We start from the raw sequence: 23,924 nt of genomic DNA on the forward strand, positions 1-23,924 counted from the left end.
GGAAGACATAGAATCTACATTTTTTAATTTCAGAACAATAATTCTGGGCCATATTTGAACAGATTACAAAGAGAGAGCAGTTGCAGGAGGTGAAAAACGTTAAGAGGCTATTACAATGGTCCAACCAAAATTCATTGTCATCATCACTTGATCTTGAATAATTATTTCTGATTGCTTTCATCACTTTTAATCTTGGATAATTACCATTAATCATGTAAATAAATGCAGAATAGAAGTGTTTTCTGTTTTGTTTTGGGGAGTGAAAGGGAATTCAGAGCACTACTTGTGGTTCTGCTGAATTTAAAGTACCTATATCATAACTACATTGAGGCTAGTTCAACAAGTTGATAATTATAGCTTGAGAATTATGCTTTCCTGCTGAGCTAAATGGAAATATTTGCCAGACCATGAGAAATCAAATGATTAGTTTTTCCAGAGCATATACCACTGGGGGCTAGGAGTTTCTCCTGATTCTAGGTATTATTCCAACTGTACTAACCCTGTCTTCTCCTGCCAGGAGTTTACTCCAAGGATGAATTTCCTGCAGCTGTCACAGGATTTTTCATAATCTCGGAAAATAGGGGTCACTGATTCCTAAGTTAAGGAAACTTCCAAACAGGTTTTTAAATCAAGTCCAAGTAAGCCAGGTGTCTGTGTCTAAAAGTAGTAGGTATAGAATCAGGATCTAATACAAAACCCAAAGAACTGATGTCTAAAATGAATTTGAAATAGCCATAACACTTTCCAGAAGTTTAAATATATACTCTGGCCTGGGCACACTACATTGCTTACCTTCCCTGATACCCTCCTCCACCTTGCCAAGCCTACCAGCAATATCATGTCCTAATGCACATGCCACATGATCCCTGCCCCTTGACCATAGCTTATTGGACCAGGAGTAAATCCCTGAACCAAACTGGGATATTAGATTCTCTCTCTTGAAAATTACTTAATTAAGGCAATTCATTTTAAAAGTTTATAAAACCTAAGGGCTGAGGCTACCATTTTGAGGTGGTCTGTTGTGAAGAACCATAGGCAGGCAGATGAATGACAGAGAACTTGGACTGCCATCAGATAAAAACCAAGCACAAATGATAGACAATATGCCCAAGAACAAGAGAGATTGAAGCAGGAGTTGTCTGGCGTTGTTCCAGTTCCAAGCACATCCGAGATGAGAAGTATTAATGTGTGGTTGCTCCTAGCCATCCCTTTTTATCTCCCCAGTCTCTTCTGATTATCTTCTGTCCTCTGTACTTCAAGGGAGTTTATCACTTTGCTAACTAGTTTTCTTTTCAATTGAAAGCATAGGTGAAAAAAAAAAAAAAAAAAAAAGAAAGCATAGGTGAAATTCTGACAAGATGGGAGAAAACTGAGAAGAATTCTTGCTTGAATCAGAAAGGGGGACGGAATTCAGAGAACATGGACAAAGATTAAAAAAAAATCTGGAAGCACTGAGTGTCAGGCGGTGTTCTAGAGATAGTTTGTCAAAGTGAAAGAGTCTAGAGAGGGCTGAGGGTCAAGACAAATAGAAAAAGGATTTGTGAAGATGTTGTGATAGTTTCTAAATAAGATTATCTTCACTCATCTTCAAAAGATCAGAAGAAATGATTTCTTATTTTATATATTTTGGATGCTACAGTATGCTGATGTATAGAAGTGACTAGAAACTGAGACAGAGCACCTCAAGGCCTAGGTTGATATGGATTCAACGTTCATTAAATTTTCTACTTTTTAGGCTAAATTAAGTGAATGCCCATATCTTGTTTTTGAACCTTCCTTTAATATCTTCTTTAAAATTCCAAGATAGAATCCTGAATTTATCTCATTTGCCACGCCACCTTCCCACCTTTACTGCAATATGAGGCTAGGTTTCCTTGTTCTTACTTCACAGAGAGGGAAACCAGAGCTCCGAAGCTATACTTGGGATGGAGAAATATGGACTTCGACGATCGTTTCCCTCAGCCTGACTGCCTTTTCATTTAGATGGAGTTTTAATATTTGTTGAAAGTCAAAATAAATGAATAAATGTTAAATAGCAAAACAAGTATTAAAACATCTGTCTCTGGCTTTTAATTCCCAGTTTTCTAGCAGACTGGCCCCTCTCCCACTCTTCAATGTCCCCTAAATGTAATGATATTCACTGCTGTTTAAGTCTTTCTTCATTCAATAGCTGGAGAAATTGTCATTGGTATGCAAACTGGTCTCAGGCAAGGAACATTACTCTTTAATCTCCTAATTTTAATTGGTATGCCATCATGCAGACTGGGGCTGCTAATGGCCTAGTTTGTAGATTAAGACCAGCAGACCTGAACTGCGGTGTGCCATTAGTTACAAATAAAAAGAGGAAAAACACTGAACAATGATAAAAGAGGCCATTCCAAACCAGAGAGAAGATGATCCTTCCTCATCTTCCCCAAGGTTCATGACCCTATTTCAATGTCCATTTGTAACAGGATTCGGATTAATGCTTTCTGCTTGGTCAGATAATTTCAGAACAGTTGGTAAATTGAAATGATTTGCTGTGTACATACCAATGTTATTGGCGGGCCCAGGAAACGTTGCCCAACGATCTGCTTCCCAAGTGACATTGTTTCGACTGATAGAGCTGTTTCTTTCACTAGGAGACAATATTGTAACTGAAAAGAACCTTTCGCTATTTAAGGAAAGCATATTTTTCTCCAGTGGAATTAACTATCATTATTATTTTTGTGTCTTTTCACCCTCCAGTAAGTAGAGTCTAATACATGTTAATCTTTCATAAAGTTCACACATATATCTGTCACCAGTGAAGAAAAGTTCCAAATGAAAAAAGAAAATTTATATTTAGATAGCTAGAGAGATGATTGATAGATACATAGAAATGTAGACACATAGATAGATAGATAGATAGATAGATAGATAGATAGATGATAGATAGATAGATAGATAGATAGATAGATAGATAGATAGATTAGATAGATAGATGATAGGTAAGAGAGAGGAAGAGGAATTGAAATAGAACAGTCTAAAAAAAAAAAGAAATAGAACAGTCTAATTACAGTCTAGTTACTCCATTTACCTCTCAGAAAGAGCAAATAAAAACCGTTGTCAAGTGAAAGAGAGGAGACAAAAAAAAAAAAAAAAAAGTCACATTACTCTGAAAACAAAAGGAAGGAAATAAAATACCGTAGTCTGCCCTTTTTGCAGGGGTATGCTCTAAAACCACCCCCATGGATGCCTGAATCCACAGATAGATAGCAATCCCTGTGGATTACTGAACCCAGTAAAAACTATGTTTTTTCCTATACATACATACCAATGATAAAGTTAAATTTACAAATTAGGCACAATAAGAGATTAACAACAATAACTAATAATAAAATGGAACAATTATAATATACTGTAATAAAAATTACAGTGAATGAATGTGGCCTCTCAAAATTTCATATTGTATCGTACTCACCTTTCTTCCTCTGATGATGCGAGAGGATAAAATGCCTATGTGATGGGATGAAGTGAAGTGAATAATGCAGACATTGTGACATAGCATTAGGCTTCGTTCTTCTGATGGTATGTTGGGAGGATCATCTGCTTCTGGACCTCAGTTGACTGTGGGTTTCTCTGAAACCACAGAAAGCAAAACGACAGGTAAGGGGACACTACTGTATAATAATATATTAATATCTGTGAAGGGTTGAGTTGACATAAAGAAGAGCTAACCCTCAGAATCTATAAATGTCACCTCATTTTGTCATAGGACTTTTGTAGATGATCGAGTTATGATGAAGTCACTAGGATGAGTTCTGATCTGAGATGACTGTTGTCCTTATAAGGGAGGGAAATTTGGACAGAGAGATAGAGACACACAGCAGGAAGATGAGGTGCAGGCACACAGGGAGAAGAAGGCCACGTGACTGGAATAATGTGTCTACAAGCTAAGGGACACTGCAGATTGTCAGCAAACACCAGAAACTAGAAGAAGGGAAGATTCTCCCCCTAGAGCCTTCAGAGACAGCATGGCATGCTGACACCTTGATCTTGGACTTCTAGCTTCCAAAATATGAAACAATAAAATGTCTGTTGTTGAAAGCCACTCAGTTTGTGTCACTTTGTGACCAGAGCCCTAGAAAACTAATATAACACCTACACTGATTCTGTACTTGCCTCCTCACTGCCGTTATTCTAGCTCACCTGTGCTCCCTCCTCTTCAAAGGAATCTGGTTTTACAGAAGGTCATAGAGAAATAGCAGATAGCAGCTAATACTTCTCAAGATCTTTATTTAATAAACCATCTTAGCAAATTCTCAAACAATCCTGAAGGCACATATTATCACTAGAGCTCTGAGATGTTGAGAATCTTGCCCAAGGAAACACGGCTGGAAAGCAGCAGAGTTGGAACTAAGTCAGTGCCCAAGCATGCTACTGTACAAGACATCTGACCGTATCGCACCCCCTCAAACAATTTTTCAAGGTACCTAAAATAAAACACAAAAAACTTCTGGTCTATGGCAATGAACTGCACCATTTCAAAGCCAATGCTGCTATAAGCTAGAATGAAGGATTCTGGTGACTGGGAAGGCTAGGTCTGGGGAATTGGTGAGGTGAGAAGATGGGAAGTTTCCCATATCCTTTCTCCTTCTCATCCTCTTAAGTCTACTTTTGCAGGGATTGGCCTCTACTCAAATGCCTGGGCCCATTTTGGGGACTGGCCCTATAAATAAAGCATGATGCCCCGAAACCGTCTCCTAAGTATGCAAAACAGCTGGAGGTGTCTGGAGAGGACCAGGGTAACATGAGGAGAACAGAGGCCAGAAAGCCTGCTCCTTTCCTTAGTCAGATGCAGGAAGCTTCCTGCCCTGGTGGAGGTAGGGGGGAAACCACCAGGGGTCTGTTGGCCCTTCTCTTTCCTTTTCACAACCACAATGATCCAAAATCAGTGTCAGCCTGGGGACCCTGTTAGGATACCTTGTTGTTTTATTTTGTGGCAAGGATAATATTTTCAAACTCTGTGCCTCTGAGACATCTCCAAAAATAATTGGTACAACAAAAACTGTTAACTTTTCTTTTTTTTTTTTTTTAATTTTTTTATTTATTTATGATAGTCACAGAGAGAGAGAGAGAGAGAGGCAGAGACACAGGCAGAGGGAGAAGCAGGCTCCATGCACCGGGAGCCTGATGTGGGATTCGATCCCGGGTCTCCAGGATCACGCCCTGGGCCAAAGGCAGGCGCCAAACCGCTGCGCCACCCAGGGATCCCTAACTTTTCAAATTAGTAAAATAATAGTGACTTCTTCACTAATAATAATAACTATTATAAAGTTTATGATTGTTACATGTCAGACCCTGAAGTAAGTGCTTTGCCAGCATTAAATTTTGAATCCTCTCAGCGATACGGTGAAGCACTTATTGCTCTCCCCATTTTATAGATGGAGAAACTGAGGCTCAAAGAGACCTAATTACCTGGCTCAAGGCCAAATGGTTAGAAAGTGGCAAAGCCAAGAAGACATTATAGGTTTATTTGATTCCAAAGCTCATATTCTTTCCTCTAGGAATGAGGAGCTAGCCTTTGGATAGAGGATGTTCAGATAAAGGAATAGGGAGTTGATTGACCCTATACAAAGAGACCCTATTCCAGCCCACATATTGCAGGCTCCTTGGCCACCAGGGATGAATCAGAGCTGAGCCAGTGAGAAGGAAAGACCAATAATCTGAGTCATGACAAAAGAGTCCTCATTTTTAGCCTGTGCTTTATCAACTTTACAGTGCCTGTGGTTTAGGGAACAGCAGTGTCCTTCTGTGAAAAACAACAGCCTCTTTATGTTGCTCCCCCAAAGGCCTGCATCCAGCAGGAACGCTCATGTGATTACCTCGCCCAGAGGCACACTCACGTGATTACCTCATCCAGTCAAAAATGTAAGGGAGTCCCTGTCAACTTTTCTACTCAGGCCAAAGTAACAGATGATTGTTAGGCTTCAGATCAGCCAGTCATGCATTTCCTGAAGAAACATCACTACCGTAAACAAATGGTTCTCAGCTCTTTCTCCCAACCCAGGTATGAGCTCTTACACACCCACTGGTGGCAATGACTCTAGACAATTACAAGAAGATGGTGGATTCAGTCTACTGCCTGACAGAAATGGAAACCATTTCTTTCTCACTTTAGATTCTTATCACAGTTCAAGATGCAAAGAACATACCCCTTATATATTTCTTGAAGAGATGGATAGATGGATGGATGGTGAACAGAAAGTATTAAATTTTTGGCAAGAGAAAAATTAGCAAGTCATAATTGGAGGGAAAGAGTTTGAGGAAGGCAAATTGGAAGGGGTGTAAATTGTCAAGTAGACAGGAAGCAGGAAAACCATTCATTCATTCAACAATTGCTTACCGAGCTCCTGCCATACACCAGGCACTGAGGCACTGGAGATACCAACTCAAAAATCCCTGCCCTCCCAGAGCTTTCCTCCCATTCTAGTGGGAGAAAGATACAATAAATATAAAAGTACTATACGAAAAGGTGAAAAAATCTTTACAAGTAAATAAGATGAGAAATGTCATTTTTTATAGTGTGACCGTGAAAGGCTTCACTGAGATGATATTTGAGCAAAGTCTTGAAAAGTTGGGCAAGCAAGTCAGGCAGATGTCTGAAGGAAGACTGCTGATGTGAATGAGAACAGCCAATGCAGGTGCTTGGAGCAGTGGAAAAAAAACATGGTTGAAATGGTGACAGAGGAAAAACAATTTAGGAAATGAGATTGGAAAGGTATGGTGAGAGATAGCTTGTAGAGTTTTGGCAATTCTATTGAGTAAAAAGGAAAACCAAGGGAAGGTTTTGAGCAAAAGATTGATTTGGTCTGACTCCACCCCCTCACTTCTGTGTATAGCAAATGTAGGAAAAAAGGATGGGATCTAAAAATCATCTAGAAGGCCACTATAACTTATTGCCAAAAGGTGAAAGATAATACTGCTTTGGTAATGACAGACGGTAATAATTGTCATATTTTTGGTGCATTTTCAGAAAAGATCCTCCAGAATTTCCAAACAGCAAGGTATGGGTATAGAAGAGGAAAAAAAGGAGCCACTGATGATTCTTTATAATGTTTACCTGAGCAATTAGAGTTGCCATTAACTGAGATGTCAATGGAACAATTGTAGAGGGAAGATGAGTCAGGTGTGAACAGGTAATGTCTGAGGTGTCTATTCAATGAAGATGGAAGTGGAAGACTTGGATGCATGAATCTAGAGTACCAGGAGAAGTCTCGGTTAGTGATACAAACATAGGAGTTGCCAGATTTTACATGATATTGAAAGTCCTGAGACTGGATAAGATCACCAAGGAAGTGAATGTAGACAGAGAAAAAAAAAGGATCAAGAACTGTGTCCTGGAATAATCCAACATGCAGAAATCAGAAAAAAAAAAAAAAAAAAAAGATGTTAAAGAGAACCCACCTAGGTCTTCCCAGGGAAGGACACTGTCATGGAAGCCAAGAGAAGCAAGAGTTTCCAAGAGGAAGAAATGAACATGCATGACAAAAGCTGATAAGTCAAGTAAGACAGAAGCTGAGAATTGACAATCAGATCTAACAACATTGAGGTCATTGGTGATCTTGACAAGACCTAATTGGATGAATTGGTTGGAGCAAAAGTCTGACCAGTGAGGCTTTAGGAAAAAATAATGGGAAAAGAGAAGAAGGAGATGGTGAGAATATATAAATCTACAAAGAGCTTTGTTGTCAAGAAAGGAGACTGGGAAAACAAGAAGGAAAGAGGACGAAATGAATGTCATGCCAAAGAGTAGGGGAGAGGTGAGAAGCCTGCTCTGGTACAAGCAATAACATGGTGCATTAGCTACAGAGAATTTTAAAACAGTAAACAAAAAACAAAAAACAAAAAAAACACTGGCTAAAAGTTAGTCAGCTTTACATTATTACCATGGGACAGCTATTCTGAACAATATCAGAAAAAAAAAAAAAAAAAAAAACTCCTACCCACTACAGCAGGCTTCTAACCAGCAACCACCACCACTCTTTTGGTTCACCATTAGAAGGGAGAAAGGAAGATAATGAATGTTTTTGTAAATAAATAAATAAATAAATAAATAAATAAATAAATAAATAAAATAAAACTGCTATTGTGACTTTCACATACAGTCCTCCCCTACAAATTGTGATGATACAAATGTATTATACAACTATTACTGGCTCTTTTCTGGCAGTGGGAAGAATGGTACACTGGATCATTTCCCAACCTCTTGCCTTAGGGTCTTGAATCTTCCCCTTCTGTCTCACAAGGGCTATAAATTCTCACCTATCCCACTAACAGAATAGAATAGACTTTTGGTAACCTCTTTCTTCCATTGGGTTGAAGATGGCATCATTGGGCAGGTGCCATCTGTGGATCTTTACCTGTCACCTCAAATAAATGAGATGGCCCTCAAGTCTCATCTTGGGCTTATCAATCAGTTGACCAACTGGTGATGTCCACCACAGTCACACCTAAGAAAAGAATTGTGGCCAGGTCTTGGTTATCCGGCCAGGCTGCACTTAGCTGTGACCACAAGGTCTTGTTATTCTTGATGGAAAGTGAGTAGCAGTGACATATGCGACTCCCATGTCTCAGACTTCAGATAATGGTACACTTCCCCCCTTTGCCCTGGAATTCAGAAGGCAGCAATGGTTATGTGGCTACAAGCATGCAGAAGGCAATTCTCAGGGGATGAAAAAGAAATGGCTTAGCAAGAGCTCAGACCCTAAGTGATCACAGAACAAGCTGCCCCGGGGTGTGGATAGTGAGAGGAAATCCATACCTGTAGACTTTAAGTCACTTCTCCTGGGGTCTACTGGGGTTAGAACTTTGCAACTCTCTAATGAATACCCTTTGCATGTCCCTAACAAAGAAGTCTTTGTTATTCAACACAGCACCTAGAGCCCCTCACCGTCCAACTCCATCTTGCATCCTCTTGCATTCCCAGCCTCGTTTTGAATGACATCGAATAAATTAACGTACATGAAGACTAAAAGGGCAAAGGGGTGATGTCTTTTTTCCCCTGTCTCTTTCAGTGAGTAAATGAGAACACAGTTTCAAGATTAAATCTTTCCCCTAAATGAAAAGGAAGAAAAACTGGTTCTGAACTGAGTAGAAGGGAGGGGGACAAGGTGGCAGGTGCTTTGAACACACGGATTCTAAAAATGTGACTAACACGTTTCTCCCTTCATCCTCAAGAAAATGTCATTCCCGAACTATTTGTTCTTTCTGGGAGCAACCAGAATTGCAGCAACTTTTGTTTTACATCTGATTACGATCTAGGAGATTTACCTGGACCCAGGATTAAGAATATATGTCTACCTCCTTAACAACTAGAAAGTCTGCAGCCAGATGATGTTAGAGAAAATTACTAGCATCTTACAATCATATTTCACAGTTTTCAAAATTCTTTTAAATACTTAACACTTATTTGTTTTTATATGTGTCTTCCTACCCCATCCACGAGAGATTATGCTCTACGTGAGAAGTATGGTTTTTATTTCTGTGTCTCTATTTTCACGCCACTTTCTTGTTAAGTTCTAAGTAAATGTTCTGTAAATTTAATTGAATTGGATCCTCATGGCAACTCTAGGAGAGGTGAGGCAAGGAGTGGCATGACCATCAGACTGAGTAGGAGGCCGATGCTCCGCGAAGTCGAGATGAGACCTTTCTTGCACAATTATTCTATAAATTGCAATTTGGTTATTCAACCCTTGTTATTAGTTGTTGAGCTTCCTCCAGGAGAAAACTTTAAGCTAAAAATCAGAATTTCAACACTTCGTTTCCATTTACAGCTCACAAATCTATGCCCTTGTTGTTGGATTTCTTTAAACTTCAAAGAATTACAGGGACTAGGGACAAGAGAAGTATTTTTAATGATGATCCCATAAAACATCATATGCACTTGGGATGCCTGGGTGGCTCAGTGGTTGAGAAACTGCCTTTGGCTCAGGTCGTGATCCCGGGGTCTGGGGATTGAGTGCCTCATCAGGCTCCCTCCAGGCTCTCTGCCTGTGTCTCTGCCTCTCTCTGTGTCTCTCATGAATAAATAAATAAAATCTTTAAAAAAAATTTTAAAATACCATATGGACCTGATTTTTTTTAAAATGCATGCAATAGAGCACAGAATGAAAGGTACATTCTCCCTCTGTTTTCTATCTGGACTCCCAGGGTAGCAATTTGTTCTCAGGTTTTCCCTTTGTAGATTAGATCCCAGTCCCTAGGTTTCTCAGCCTCAGCAAAAATGTCTATACCCCAGCCTGGCATGAAAACAGTGAAATGCCTGACATCGAGGGACCATGATGACTTGTGTGACTTAACTCCTCAAAAATTCAACTTTGTGTAAAAGCCCCATGATGTTTGTGTTATTCAAATAGGCAAATGTCATGATAAAATTATTTATTTTTTTTGATATTTATTTTATTATTATTTATTTTATTATGATTTCTGAAGCCAAAAGAAAGAAGTTTATTATTTCTGGATTACCTGGGTGGCTCAGTAGGTTAAGCATGTGTCTTCACCTCAGGTCATGATCCCAGGGTCCTGAGATAGAGCCCTGCATCAGGCTTCCTCTTCAGCAGGGAATCTGGTTCTCCCTCACCTTTTATCCCTCCCCCAACTTGTGCTTTCACTCTCTCACTCTCTCTCTCCCAAATAAATAAATAAAACCTTTTTAAAAGTTGAAAAAATAGAGAAGTGTATTATTTTCTGGCTCAAGTAAAGTCTTTCTGGAAGCTCCAGTGAGCATTCCATATGATCGCTCAAGGATCCAGGCTCTTTCTCTCTTATGGGTCTATTCTCACCTTGGACCTCAGCGGCCTCTTGATTCAATCAGTAGGGAGGGAAGAGGAATAAAGGGAACTGGCATTCATGTTCCAATAGTCAAAACTCAGGCACACAGCCATGACCATTTGCTAAGGGGCCTGGGAAACACCTTCTAGCCATGTATCCCAGGGGAAGAGGAGGTGGGCTCCACCTAACCTAAAGCTACATGGTGTAGGTGGGGAGGCTAATCTCTAATTGAATTCTTGCCAAATTGGCAGGGTAGAGTCTAGAGTTTTATTTAACTAGACTTGAAGGAATAAAGTACTATGACATTTCTCATACAACTGGGTTTTTCTAATGTTATCTATACTTGCTACATGCAACTGCCTTTATTTTGTGATTTACCAACCCTGGATAGCACCTGTTAGCTCCTTGCTGTGAAGGATAAAGAATTTGGTTCATTTACACTACCTTCCCCCTTCTCTCCCTGCCTCATTTTCCAAATTTTATTAATTATATTGTTATATTGATTTCTTTTATGACTTGAAATATGACAAATTCTGTTTCCTGGATTTTCCAATTTAACAAGTTTCTGTTGACTCCTTGCTATAAAATATAAGAAAATTACTCCCTTTACTTACTCTTTTCTTTTTTTCATTTATCTTTCCTTTTCTATCCTTTATTTTTTGGTTTTTGGTGTTAAGTTGCCAAGTTTTATCACCTTGACATTATGTTCTATAATTCTAATCCCAAGTGTAGCAGGCTTTGCCTATATATTAATGCACACACTGAAAATTATAAAACAGCATTTTCGTGATTATGCTTATGCAACTATCATTCAACATAGAGCCAAATAGTGTGGTTCCAAGCATGGAGCTGGAAGTAGAATCCTTCACTATCAGAGTATTACTGGTAAAGGGAAAATCTTCAGTGTTTTACCTTAAAGCAGTGCTTCTCAAACCTGAACTTTCACATAAATCACCCCAGGATCTTTGTCAAATGAAGTAGGTCTCAGGTGAGACCCAAGACTCTGCCTTTCTGATAAGCTCCCAGGTGATGTTGATGGTGCTGGTCCATAGACTGCAATCTGGGCATCAAGCCATAACGGATTAAACTTCTTTTTGTACCTTTTCAGTTCTCATCATTTTGTCTTTGTTTTGGTTTGGGTTGGGTTTTTTGTTTTCGTTTTTTGTTTTGTTTTTGTTTTGTTTTGTTTTGTTTTGTTTTTTGTTTTTGGATCACAGTGAACCTCTAGTGATATAAGATCTATTATTGTCTTCCCTTCTTGAACTCCAATTTCAACCACTCTTGAGGCTCCTGTTTAGAAAATTCCATATGATCTCTGTGTTGCATTCTCAATTTCCTACAAAACAATGTTGATTACTTATTTAGTACTGCTTTTCAAGTCAGTAGTATGCTTTGAAACTTTTAGGTAAAACCTTTTTTTTTTACTTTGTTAGTTCAGAACATTGATGATCAATTCACATCCATTTCTGAATTCATTCTTTGATTTCCCTACCGAGGACTACAGAATTCAAAGATTCCAACCTAGTTCCAATTAAACTTGTTTCAAACAAGTGGGCAGAAAGCTTTGAGACACTTGCAACAACCAAGTCAACAGCCTCTAAATCACCATCTACACCAAATAGATCAAGGCAAGGCTTCATCTCAATTAAACAGTTTCCTTCTTGAAATTTGGAAATTAAACTGTCCTGTTGACAGTATGATCCACACTCTTCCAAAGACTATATCTCAGAAAAATCATTCTAAAATTGTTTTCTTCATCCCTGTGACACTAACAAATAGCACAGGGGAGAAAGCCTCATCTACTCATTTTGAAAAGTCCCTCTGAAAAGGTCTCTAATTCATTCTCATGTCACAAACTAACATAAGAAATGTGATAAATAAATCCATTCTAATGAGAAAGCATTGTTATGAGAAAAAAGAAAGGCATGCAGTTCTTCCATTTTTAAATAATCCTAAAATAATTCTGGGGTACATCCTGGATTCTACCTCTTGAGAGATGACTAATCATTTTTTTCTTTATCCCACAAACCGGGATTTCACAAAAGCAATTATAAGAAAATGTGTAATAAAACAGCAGGTGATGCCAAATGGAATTCAGAAAACTGTCTAAGGGGAGAAAAAAAGAGATTCATTCATCGCTAAGCATCTCTAAACACTACACTTTAGGAAGAGTAGTGAATATTAATTTTGAATATTTAGAAACCTTAGGTTGTGTTGAATACAGATCACCCCCCACCCTCCGTTTTACAGTTTGGGAAAACTGAGTCAGCAATCCTCAATTACCCTAGACTTCTGCAGGATTTAACCCCAGAGGGGCACTCAGAGCACAACTTGATTTAGAAGTGTAATTAGGAACTCTTCTTTTACTTAGCTGAGTCACCTGGTGTCTTGTTGCACACTTCTGCTAAAATTAAATGCATTAATTTTTTAAATTGACTCAGGGAGAGTCCCATCTGCAGTATAATCAAGGTAAATTATATTATTGAGTGTCAGAAGGTCCAAGACACAAAATAAAATAAAATAAATATGTATAAAAGACTAACGATGCCCTAGGCAAAGGGCTAGAGAACTGCTGGTTAGATCACTACTGAAGCTGTTACCAGCAATAGAATATAAAGGTTGAGGCAGAGGCTGCAACTATTTCTATTTTTTTTTTCCTAGCAGATAATTTTCTCCAGGGGGGAAAGAAAGCATACTAAAAATAGAATTACTGGTTGGCTATTTGATGAGATCCTGATATAAGTATTTCACATTTTAAACTACATTTTGAAAGTCTAGTGGGAATCATTTTTAAGACTATACATTGTTACCAGGTTGTTGTTGACTTCAGAAAACTTCTTGGATCTGCTCCCCTGATGAGGCAAAGAACTCTGCCCCCTTACTTCCTGTATCCTGTCTGTGGCAACAAAGAGAATTTCCAAAATTAGAACTTACTAGAATCTAGGGCCAACACTTAATGATAGTGAAGTTCTATCATGAGTCCCTGCCCAGGGATTCTCCTGGAGTTCACAAATATTTATGTTCAGGAATGAGGGAACTAATAAGTTTATGGGATTCCCAGGGGCCATGGAGCCCCTTGACCTGAGGCAGCATAATGGGAACTACAAAGGAAGACTTGGAATTATGTGAAGTTGTTAACAACCTGAAAAATACTGGACTTAGGATCAGGAGGTTGATAAGAAGGGAAAAGGACTCAGAAAGATGAATAATTAGCCAGAACAAAACAGAATAAGAGCCCAAAGACAAATGCAAGGAAGTGTTCCTTTCACCAGGTTCAAACAAGTCATTCAAGGCACAAGGAATGGTGATGGCTGAATGCACTCCAGGGGTGTCTTGGCATAGAGACCGTGGAAATTCACATCAGCTTTTTCTATTTCTACTGCTTCAGAATAGCTCTGAACCATCTTTTGATTCAATGATTCCTGAGATCTCGACGAGCAAGGAACTCCAGTTTTTACAATGTTAAAGGTTCCTTGGTCCCTCTTGTGTCCACAGTGATTCAGACCAGGAGTTAGCACCTGATAGTGTGCAGGCTAAATTCAGCCTATTGCCTATTATTGTAAATAAAATCGTATTAGGACACAGCCATGCCCACTCATTTAACTAATATCTACAGCAGTTTTTATGCCACAGCAGCAATTGAAGAGTTGCAACAGAAACTATATGGCCCACAATGTCTAAAATACTACATGGCTCCTTACAAAAGATGTTTTGCTGACCCTGACATAAATAATGGACTGCTCAGTCCTCCAAACGCTGTAATTGACTTTGGGATAGTACCACATGACTTTGGATTTGGTCTGTGACCTCTAAATAAGTCTTAAGACATATTTGTTGATAAATTTTTTATCTGCTATGCAAGAGCATTACTCATAAAGCTAAAAACACAGGCCATGGAGTTAACTAGTTGGGTTTAAATCCTGAGCCAGCCATTACTAGCTGTGTGACTTTGAGCAACTTGTTTACCATCTCTATGGCTCTGTTTGCTCATTCACGACAGACAACCACTACCCCCACTTTCTGATAATCACACTTTTGTGTAACCCCTTCCCCTTGAGGGTGGGCCAGACCTACTGAATAGAATATGACAAAGTGGTAAGATGTCACTTGTGAGATTGGGTTACACGAAGGCTAAGACTTCTCTCTCTCCCTCTTCCCTGTTCTCACTTGTTCTGATGGGGGCCAGCTGCCATCTGCTATTTGGAGAGGTACACACAGCAGAGTCTCAGGGAGGCCTCTGGCCAGCACTCAACAAGGACCTTAGACTCTCAATACAATAATCTTCAAGGAATTAAATCCCTTCCACAATCACTTAAATAAGCTTGAACTCAGTCAAGGCTGAGGAGTATAGTCCCAGTTGACACTCCTAATGTGCCTGGTGACAGACTATAGGAGACATTCAGCCAACATGTGACTAGATTGCTGAACCAAAGAAAACTGTGAGACGATAAATGTTTATTGTTTTAAGCAACTGTGTTTTGTGATAAGCTGTTACACAGCAATAGTCAATGATTATTGTTATGACAAACACACACTTATAGTGTATACAATTATGCTGCCAAATGTCCAACAAATGCTAACTATTATTAAGTGGAAATACGTACTTTCTTACTTCACTTTGACTTTCATTGTTTCAATTTAGATATAGTAGTTAGGAACATGAGCTAACTACATCAATTTGGTACATCAATCAAGTCACTTCACTTCACAAAACTCAGTGCCTTCACCTGTAAGGGCGGATAAGAAAATGGTGCCAAACTCATAGGGTTTTCTAGTACATGATGTATTAGTTTGCTAGGGCTGCCATAACAATATTCACAGATTGGCTTAAATAATAAAAATTTATTTCCTAAAAAAAAAAAAAAATTTATTTCCTCCCAGTTTGGGAGGCTAGAGGTCCAAGATCAAGGTGTCAGCAGGTTTGGTTTATATTGAGGCCTCTTTCCTTCACTTGCAGATGGTCACCTCACTGTGTGTTCACATGGTCATTTCTTTATGGGTCCATGTATTTTCTTGCTCACACTCTCCCTCTCTTTCCCTCTCTGTCCCTCCTGCCATCTCTTGTTATTAAAGACTCCAGTCATATTGGATTAGGGTTCACCTTAACATACCCATTTTAATTCAATTACTACTTTAAAGACCTTCTCTCTAAATACTGTCACATTCTAATATACTAGGGGTTAGGGCTTCAACATATGAATCTAGGGGGGTGGGGGTAACACAATTCAGCACATAACAAATGGATAATCCTAAGAAATAACTTGAAAAAGTCTGAATCTCACAAAAGGTATAAAATCCAAGTTAGCTCTTACTACTTATGCATGGCATGTAGAATTTTTAATCTATAAAGGGCTGTAGTGGCCCAGAAATAAAAAAAACCTTAACTTTAGAGATGAAGAAACTAGAAAACCAAATGAAAAGCTACATATCATAAGATACATCAAAACCTTTCATTTTCTAACTTACCAGTAGATGCATTTTACCTAATTCTGAATCACAGGTTAGATGCAAAAATCTGGGATATTTTCTTACTAGATATAGAACACAGTCATTCGGGAATCAGAATTTCAGAGCTGAAAGGAATATTGGAAAATACCTTGTTTAATCTTATTACAGAAAAAATATCTTTTTTTTTTAAGATTTTATTTATTCATGAGAGGCACACAGAGAGAGGCAGAGAGAGAGGCAGAGACACAGGCAGAGGGAGAAACAGGCTCCACGCAGGGAGCCCGATGTAGGACTGGATCCTGGGTCTCCAGGGCTGAAGGCGGCGCTAAACCACCGAGCCACCGGGGCTGCCCTCAGAAGAAAATATCAGTCACCCAGCTAATGATAGAGGCAAGATTTGAATTTGTGTTTATTCTTCAGTGGAGAGAGCTAATGGAATGGCTACTAGATTAAAAGCTATCTAACCCACTGGTGGACAGGGGAAAAGGGGTATCTTTCAAAATACAAAAAACAAAACAAAATAAAACCAACCCAGAAACAAACCAATAAAAAACTATGATTTTAAATTGTAATCGCAGAATCATTTCACATTATCAAAGAACAACTTTTAGAATTACATGTTAATCACAGTGGGAAAAGAGAAATGCAGGACATTCTTTAAGCTCCTCTCAAAATGTGCTCAGTATTTTCTCTGTCTCATCCATGTTCTTTTGCTCATGTTAATTCTTTCAGCTTGGAACATGGTAATTGCCTGTTCATGACCATCCTAGCCTTTAGATTTAAGTTCTCAGCCCACCTTCCCAGATCCGGAAAGAAGAGGGTGGAAGTCATGAATGCTGTTTTTCAAATATTCCTGACTCTCCTTTTTCCTGGCCACTTGTGATTGGGGAAGCTAGTTCTGGTCAATGAGTTGCAAGCAAAACTATATGTCACTTCTGAGACATATGAGATTCTCCTTCATTCTGATTGAGACTATGTCACTGTGGCTTAAACAGCCAACATAGAGATCTGTAAGAGACTAAGATGGGCAGATATTCCACTCTTCCTTCCATCCAAAGATGCATAGTATGCATGTATCCTGAATGAGAAATAAGACTTTATATTCTGGACCCAGAGGTTTAGGGTCATTTGTCATCACATCATACCTTGTCCTACCCTCACTAAAAGACATTTTTTTCTGTACTACTCAAGTACTGTTCGATATGTTTCATCATGTAATTTTGTTTAAATAAATCTCAAAACCTAATTTAACAGAGAAAAAGAATAGTTGACAACATGACTTAGTAAGCATGATTATTAATTAATTAGTGCAATTGTTAATATTGGCATCTTTTCACTTTTAATAATGACAACAATGCTTTTATCTGTAAAAGTTTTTTCTCTTATTAACACTTCTTTTTTTTATCCAAAGGTAAAATATGTTTATTGAAGAAAATATGAAAATATCAAAAGCATCAATGGAAATTTAAAATCCCTAAACTGAGAGATAGTTTACTCCCTAAACTGAGAGATAACCACTATTAATTTAGGGGATAAGTCCTGCCCATTTAGACATATTATAATTAAATTTTCAAAGTATACTGATAAAGAAAAAAATCTTAAAAGCAAGACAAAAGTAATCCTTAACTTACAAGGGAGAACCCATAGGCTAGCTAGAGATTTCTCAACAGAAATTTGACAAGTCAGAATGGAGTGGCGTGTTATATTCAATATGCTGAATGGGAAAAATCTGCAAGCAATAGTATTCTATTCAGCAAGACTGTCACTCAAATGGAAGGAAAGATAAAGAGTTTTCCAGGTGAACAAAAACTAAAGGAGCTTGTGACCACTAAACCAGCCCTGCAAGAAATATTAAAGAGGACTCTTTAAGTGCAAAGGAGAGACCAAAAATGAACAAAGGCAAGAAAAGGTCAGATAAAATCTTCACAAATAATAACCAAACAAATAATAAGATGGCAATAAATACGTATCTATGAATAATTACTTGGAATGTAATTGGACCAAATGCACCAATCAAAAGATATAGGGTGTTAGAATGGATTAAAAAAAACAACACCCACCTATATGCTGCCTATGAGAAACTCATTTTAGAACTAAGGACACTTGCAGATTGAAAGTGAGGGTGTGAAGAAAAATTTATCACACAAATGATGTCAAAAGAAATCAGGAGTAGCCATGCAAACTAGACTTTAAAACAAAGACTGTAAAAAAGAGATAAAGAAGAGCATTATATAATTATAAAGGGAACAATCCAACAAGAAGACATAACCGTTGTAAATATTAATGCACCCCACATGGGATTACACAAATGTATAAAACAAATAATAATAATCATTAAGGAACTAATTGATAGCACAGTAATAGTAGGGGACTTTAACACCACACATACATCAATGGACAAGCTATCTAAACGGAAAATGAACAAAGGAACCATACTTTCTAAACAGCTTTTTGATCTACTACTTTTTGTTACAATGTATTATCAACATTTCTCCTTATTATTAAATATTCTTCTCTATCATTTTAATGGCCATATAGTATTCCAACACATGGCTGCATGATGCTTTCTAAGTCAGCCCTTATTGTTGAATACTTAATTGCTTTTATTTTCTTAAAAAAAATAAGTCTTTACCTACCTCTGTAATAATTTTCTCAAGATCAGTTTCTAGAAATTAAATTTATATGTCAAAAAGTATGTAAACCTTCAAGTCTTTCAATCTATTTTGGTCAAACTGCACTCCAGCAATGTAAGTAGATTTCTCAATCCATCCAACAATCCATCTCTCCTGAGATGAGAGGAGAGCATCTATTCCTCACATGTTTATCAACACTAGAAATATCACCAGCACTGCCTCAAACATGAAACTCTGTTTCAAATTACTTTAATTCAATAATCAATTCAATATCCCTTTTTCCTTTTGATTTATTTCTTTTAAAAAAAAATGCCTTTCCTACACCAACATCAAAAATACACTTACTTATATTTTCTTTTAGATATTTTATTGTTTCATCTGTTAATATTTCCTTAGGTAAGTCATTCAGTTTATTTGTTTGTTTACTTTAGTGTTTAATGCAAAAGGCAGATTTAACCTAGTTGTTGTATCAAACAGCCATTTTTTTCTGAGCCACCCAATAAATATCCATTCTCTCTATATTTAAGTCTGTTTCTTGAACTTGTGCAGTTACATAGTGTTGTAATTACAGAGACTTTTCTAGTATTTTCCCATGCTCGCATGCACACACACACACACGCACACACACGCACACATATCCCAAGGATAGTCATTGTCTTTCTCAGATTCATCTTTCAGTTCTTCAATGTATTTTAATATATATTCTCTTTTGATGCCCACATGAGATAAGAAGGCAATGACTTAGGCCTTTTGTATTAGAGGCAACCCCAGAGCAGGTACAGGAAGAATGGTAAGTGGAGAAGCTTTAGATAGATTCCATAGGGCAACCAATGGCAGGATTGGGGCTCTCAGATGGAGCTTCTTCCAAAATTGAGTTTCATTTTTTCAGTCTAAAAGATACATATATCATTTCCTGATATTTGCCCTGTGCTGTGAGCAGGCTATTGCCCCTTTCATTTCTAAGACAAAGAGGAAGAAACAGACAAATAGAAAGGCAATTACCATATATTGTGGTTCACCATTATAATAGAGTTAGGCACAGGATTCCCTGAAAGAATACACTTTTAACAAGCAAAGAGACTGATTGGAGTAATTGCAAATAGCTCAGCTGTACTTCAGAAGGCCACAGAGAAAACATAATGAAAATCTCTGTCCCCTCCAGAGAAGGGTCAGGATTTTTCATGCACCAAGACTCACAGAACTGTGCTAGATTCTGGGTGATGCCAGTAATATACTATAACTATTCACTTTCACCAATTTTTATTAAGCTTTCACCACTACAAAATATAAATACTGAATAATTTACTTAAAGCACTTTTTTATTGGAAATACCATGCATGATTAATTTTGTCCTTGATAGTGAGATTCAAGCTGAATTGTTTCTATCTAATTGGCAGTTCCTTTCAACAGCTTATTTTCATTAGTAAGCACTTGTCATTGCTTTTCTTGATGCACAGTAAACATTATAATGATTCAGAATGTTTTTAGGCTTGGGATGAGATTTCTGCCTCTGACTTCAAAAGGAGGCAATTTCATAGATGGCCCCTTAAGGAATATGAATTAGGACCTTGCTATTCACAAAATGGTCAGCTTCCCTCAACAGCTTGTTAGAAATACCAAAACTCAGACCCCATACCAGACCTACTATATTAGAATCTTCATTTTGACAACAACAAAACAAAATAAAACCCAGTGATCATCCCCACATAGGAGATATGGGAAAAATTCAGGGCTCCAAAAATCTTCCTCTCCTTATTATTCCATCACAGTAGATTTGGGACTTACCCATTGGATGTGCAATATTCAATACAGAGAAAGGGTTTGATCAGAAAAAGAAGACTTTTAAAGGCCCACTCTCAGCTTTGCCTGAGCCTGTGCCTATTCTGAGGATCTGTCCTTGAGAGTCCACCAGACAACTCCTGTCAGAATGTCCATCCAGGGCAAGGGCCAATGCAGGACTAATGTTGTTTTATAATGGGGGAAAACTAAAACATCCAATATAAGATATTTGCTATTTTTTTCATGTAATAAAATACTCTCCAGCTATGAAAAATTATTATAGTAGATAATATAAATAGCCATCATACTGTGATAATCTTTGTTAGAGACACTCTTGCTATGCCCTCCCATGTTTGTAAAATCCCAGAATTTCAAGGTTTAAAGAAACCTCAAAGAATATGGATCTTACCTCCAACTCCCACAAACTATTCATCCAGCCTCTGCTTGAGTTTCTCTGATCATGGGGAACTCACTACCTATAGAAAAGTGGTCCATTCCATGAAAGTACAAATAGCTAAAGAGTCGTCTCTTCCTTTCACATAAGAAACATGTCTCCCTGTATCTCCTTTCTTGTGAATTGAGGTCTTTGGAATCTATGGAATAACTTCACTTCTTCTACCAACTAGTCCTTCAAACACTTGAAGCCATTCACCATGCTTCCTCTTCTCCAGACTCCACACAGATTGCAAGTAGTAAGAGGGGAACATTAACTTCAATTAAAATCAACTACAGTTCTTACTATTTGGAATCCTGTGACCCAACCGCTTACCCCTGAGTTCCCTCAGTTTATATCAAACACACTCATGGGTTAGCACTTTGATTCATTTACTCAACAAATATTTATTGAGTGGTTAAATGCTTATTGGAAGCCAGGCACTGTTCCAGGCACTGGGGATGCAGCAGTAACATAATCAACAAAATTCTAAGCCTCATAAAGCTTGCATTCTCTGTGAGAACTAACTACCAAATAATAACAACATTAACAACAATCATAATGTTAGACTAGAGAATTATAATAGCTATGGAGAAGACTGAAGCTATAAAGAGGATTAGAAAATTTCTATTTTATACAAGGTAGCCAGAAAAGCCAATATTGGAGCTGAGATCTGCAGCAGGGGAAAAAGCCAACCATGTGGAGATGGGAAGTACCATTCCCAGGGAGAAGAAACAGCAAGTACAGGGGCTCTAAGAAGGAAGCATATTAGGCATGATCTCATAATAGCAAAACAACCAGTGTCAGTGGAATTAAATGACCCCAGGGGTGAAGAATCAGGAGCTGATTATACAGAGACCTGTAAACCACTAAAAAGACTTTGGCTTTTTTTTTTTTTTTTTTTAATAGGGTATAAAGCCACTGGTAGCTTCCAAGGAAATGAATGATATAATCTGTTTTAGTGAGACGGACCCCTCTGTGTAGAGAATAACTGGCAATGTGGGGAGGTTAGAGGAGGAGAGGGGAACAGAGCAGAAAGCAAGACCAACAAAGAGACTATGGCAAGAGCCCAGGAGAAAGACAGTGGCTCAGATGAGAATGGCAATGCAGAGGCTTTGGGCAGAGGTCATTTAGCAAGCAATCTTTCTAAAGTTGTAGGAGGGGGAGTGAATGAGTAGAGTTTTTGTAAGCAATTGAAGTTGTTATCAGCTTAAAATATATTGTTATAACCATAAGAAGTTTTAGGGAAGCCTCACGGTAACCATGCATAAAAGACCTAGAGAAGACACACAAAAAGAGGAGAGAGAGAAAGGAATCAAAGCATGTCACTGTCAAAAGTATTAAAACATAAAAGAAGACAGCAAGGGAAAAAGGGTGACAAAAAAGCTACAATGCTGGGGCACCTAGATGGCTGTGTTGGTTAAGCATCTGACTCCTAATTTTGGCTCAGGTCACAATCTCAGGGTTGTGAGATCAAGCTCCCTGCATCAAGCTCCTTAGTGGGCATGTAGCCTCTCCCTCTCCCACCGCCCCTTACCCCTCTCCCCCTTCAGAAAAACAAAACAGAACAAGTAAATGAAAAAAATCCCTACAACACAGCCAGAAAACAATTAACAAAGTGACAATAGTAATTATTTCCATATCAGCAATTATTCTAAGTGTAGATAGATTAAACTCTTTGATCAAATGAAATAAAATAGCTGGGTGGATTTTTAAAAACCCACTATATGAACCTAGATGTAAAATCTCCCCGCAAAATACTAGCAAACTAAATTCAACATATTAAAAGGGTTATACACTATGACTAAGTAGAATTTATCCTTAAGATTCAAAGATGGTTCAACATATGAAAAATCAATGTGATACACCACATTAACAGTATGAAGGATAAAAATCATATTATCATCTCAACAGATGCAGAAGAACCGTTCGACAAAACTCAATACACTTTCATGATTAAAAAAACTCTTAATAAATTGGGTATCGCAGGAATGCACCCCAACAAAAAAAGTCCATAAAGAGGAATCCAACAGCTGATGTCCATACACAATGGTAAGAGGTTGAAAGCCTTTTCTCCAAAACCAGAATCAAACTAAGGATGCCCACTCTTAACATTTCTATCCAACATAGTACTAAATTCATAAACAGAGAAATAGGGCAATGGAAAGAAAGGACATTCTAATCAGAAAGGAAGAAGTAAAATTATCCCTATTCACAGATGACATAATCTCATATTTCACATCTAAAGATTACACACACACGGTTTAGATCAGCAAAGTAGCTGGATACAAAGAAAACACACAGAAATCAGTATTTCTATACACTAACAATAAACTATTTGAAAAAGAAATTTAAAAAATAACCCCATTTATAATAGCATCAAAAGAATAAAATACTTGGGACTAAATTTAAGCATCGAGGTGAAAAGCTTCTACGCTGAAAACTATAAAACACTGCTGGAAGAAATTAAATACACAAATAAATAGAAAGACATCCCAGGTTGATGGAGCGCAACACTAAATTTTGTTAGACTAACCAAAACAATTTACAGATGATTCAATGAAAACCCTATCAAAATGCTATGGCATTTTTTGCAGAAATAGAAAAAACAATCCTAAAATTTATATGGAACCACAAAGGACTCTGAATAGCTGAAACAAACCTGAGAAACAAAGCCGAGGCCTCAGATGTCCAACTTCAAAACATTTTAGTATGTACAGTTTAGCTCCAGTAATCAAAGTGCTATGGTACTGGCACAAAGACAGATCTATAGGAGGGAGACCTGGGTGGCTTAGTCAATTGAGCATCTGACTCTTGGTTTTGGCTCAGGACATGAT

The 23,924-nt window shown here is 37.9% G+C and overlaps 2 long non-coding RNA genes across 10 annotated transcripts in view; one reads left to right on the plus strand and one right to left on the minus strand.

Annotated features, from left to right (window-relative positions):
* Positions 1 to 23,924, minus strand: part of LOC144302755 (uncharacterized) — a 74,673-nt gene that overhangs the window by 26,034 nt on the left and 24,715 nt on the right. For 7 of the 9 annotated variants that reach the window (XR_013369846.1, XR_013369835.1, XR_013369820.1 and 4 more), the window contains 2 exons: positions 3,443 to 3,600; positions 2,532 to 2,617 (listed from right to left, as the gene is read on the minus strand). This is a non-coding gene — a long non-coding RNA (uncharacterized LOC144302755). Of the gene's footprint in view, positions 1 to 2,531; positions 2,618 to 3,442; positions 3,601 to 13,604; positions 13,678 to 23,924 lie in introns of those variants that run through there. The other 2 variants (XR_013369824.1, XR_013369851.1) reach the window with 2 other exon arrangements.
* On the plus strand, positions 3,563 to 8,008 carry LOC144302810 (uncharacterized). The gene is made up of 2 exons (XR_013369869.1): positions 3,563 to 3,627; positions 6,998 to 8,008. It is a non-coding gene; the product is annotated as an uncharacterized LOC144302810 (long non-coding RNA).

This window comes from Canis aureus, chromosome 2, assembly GCF_053574225.1.
Source record: "Canis aureus isolate CA01 chromosome 2, VMU_Caureus_v.1.0, whole genome shotgun sequence".
NCBI classification, from domain to species: domain Eukaryota; kingdom Metazoa; phylum Chordata; class Mammalia; order Carnivora; family Canidae; genus Canis; species Canis aureus.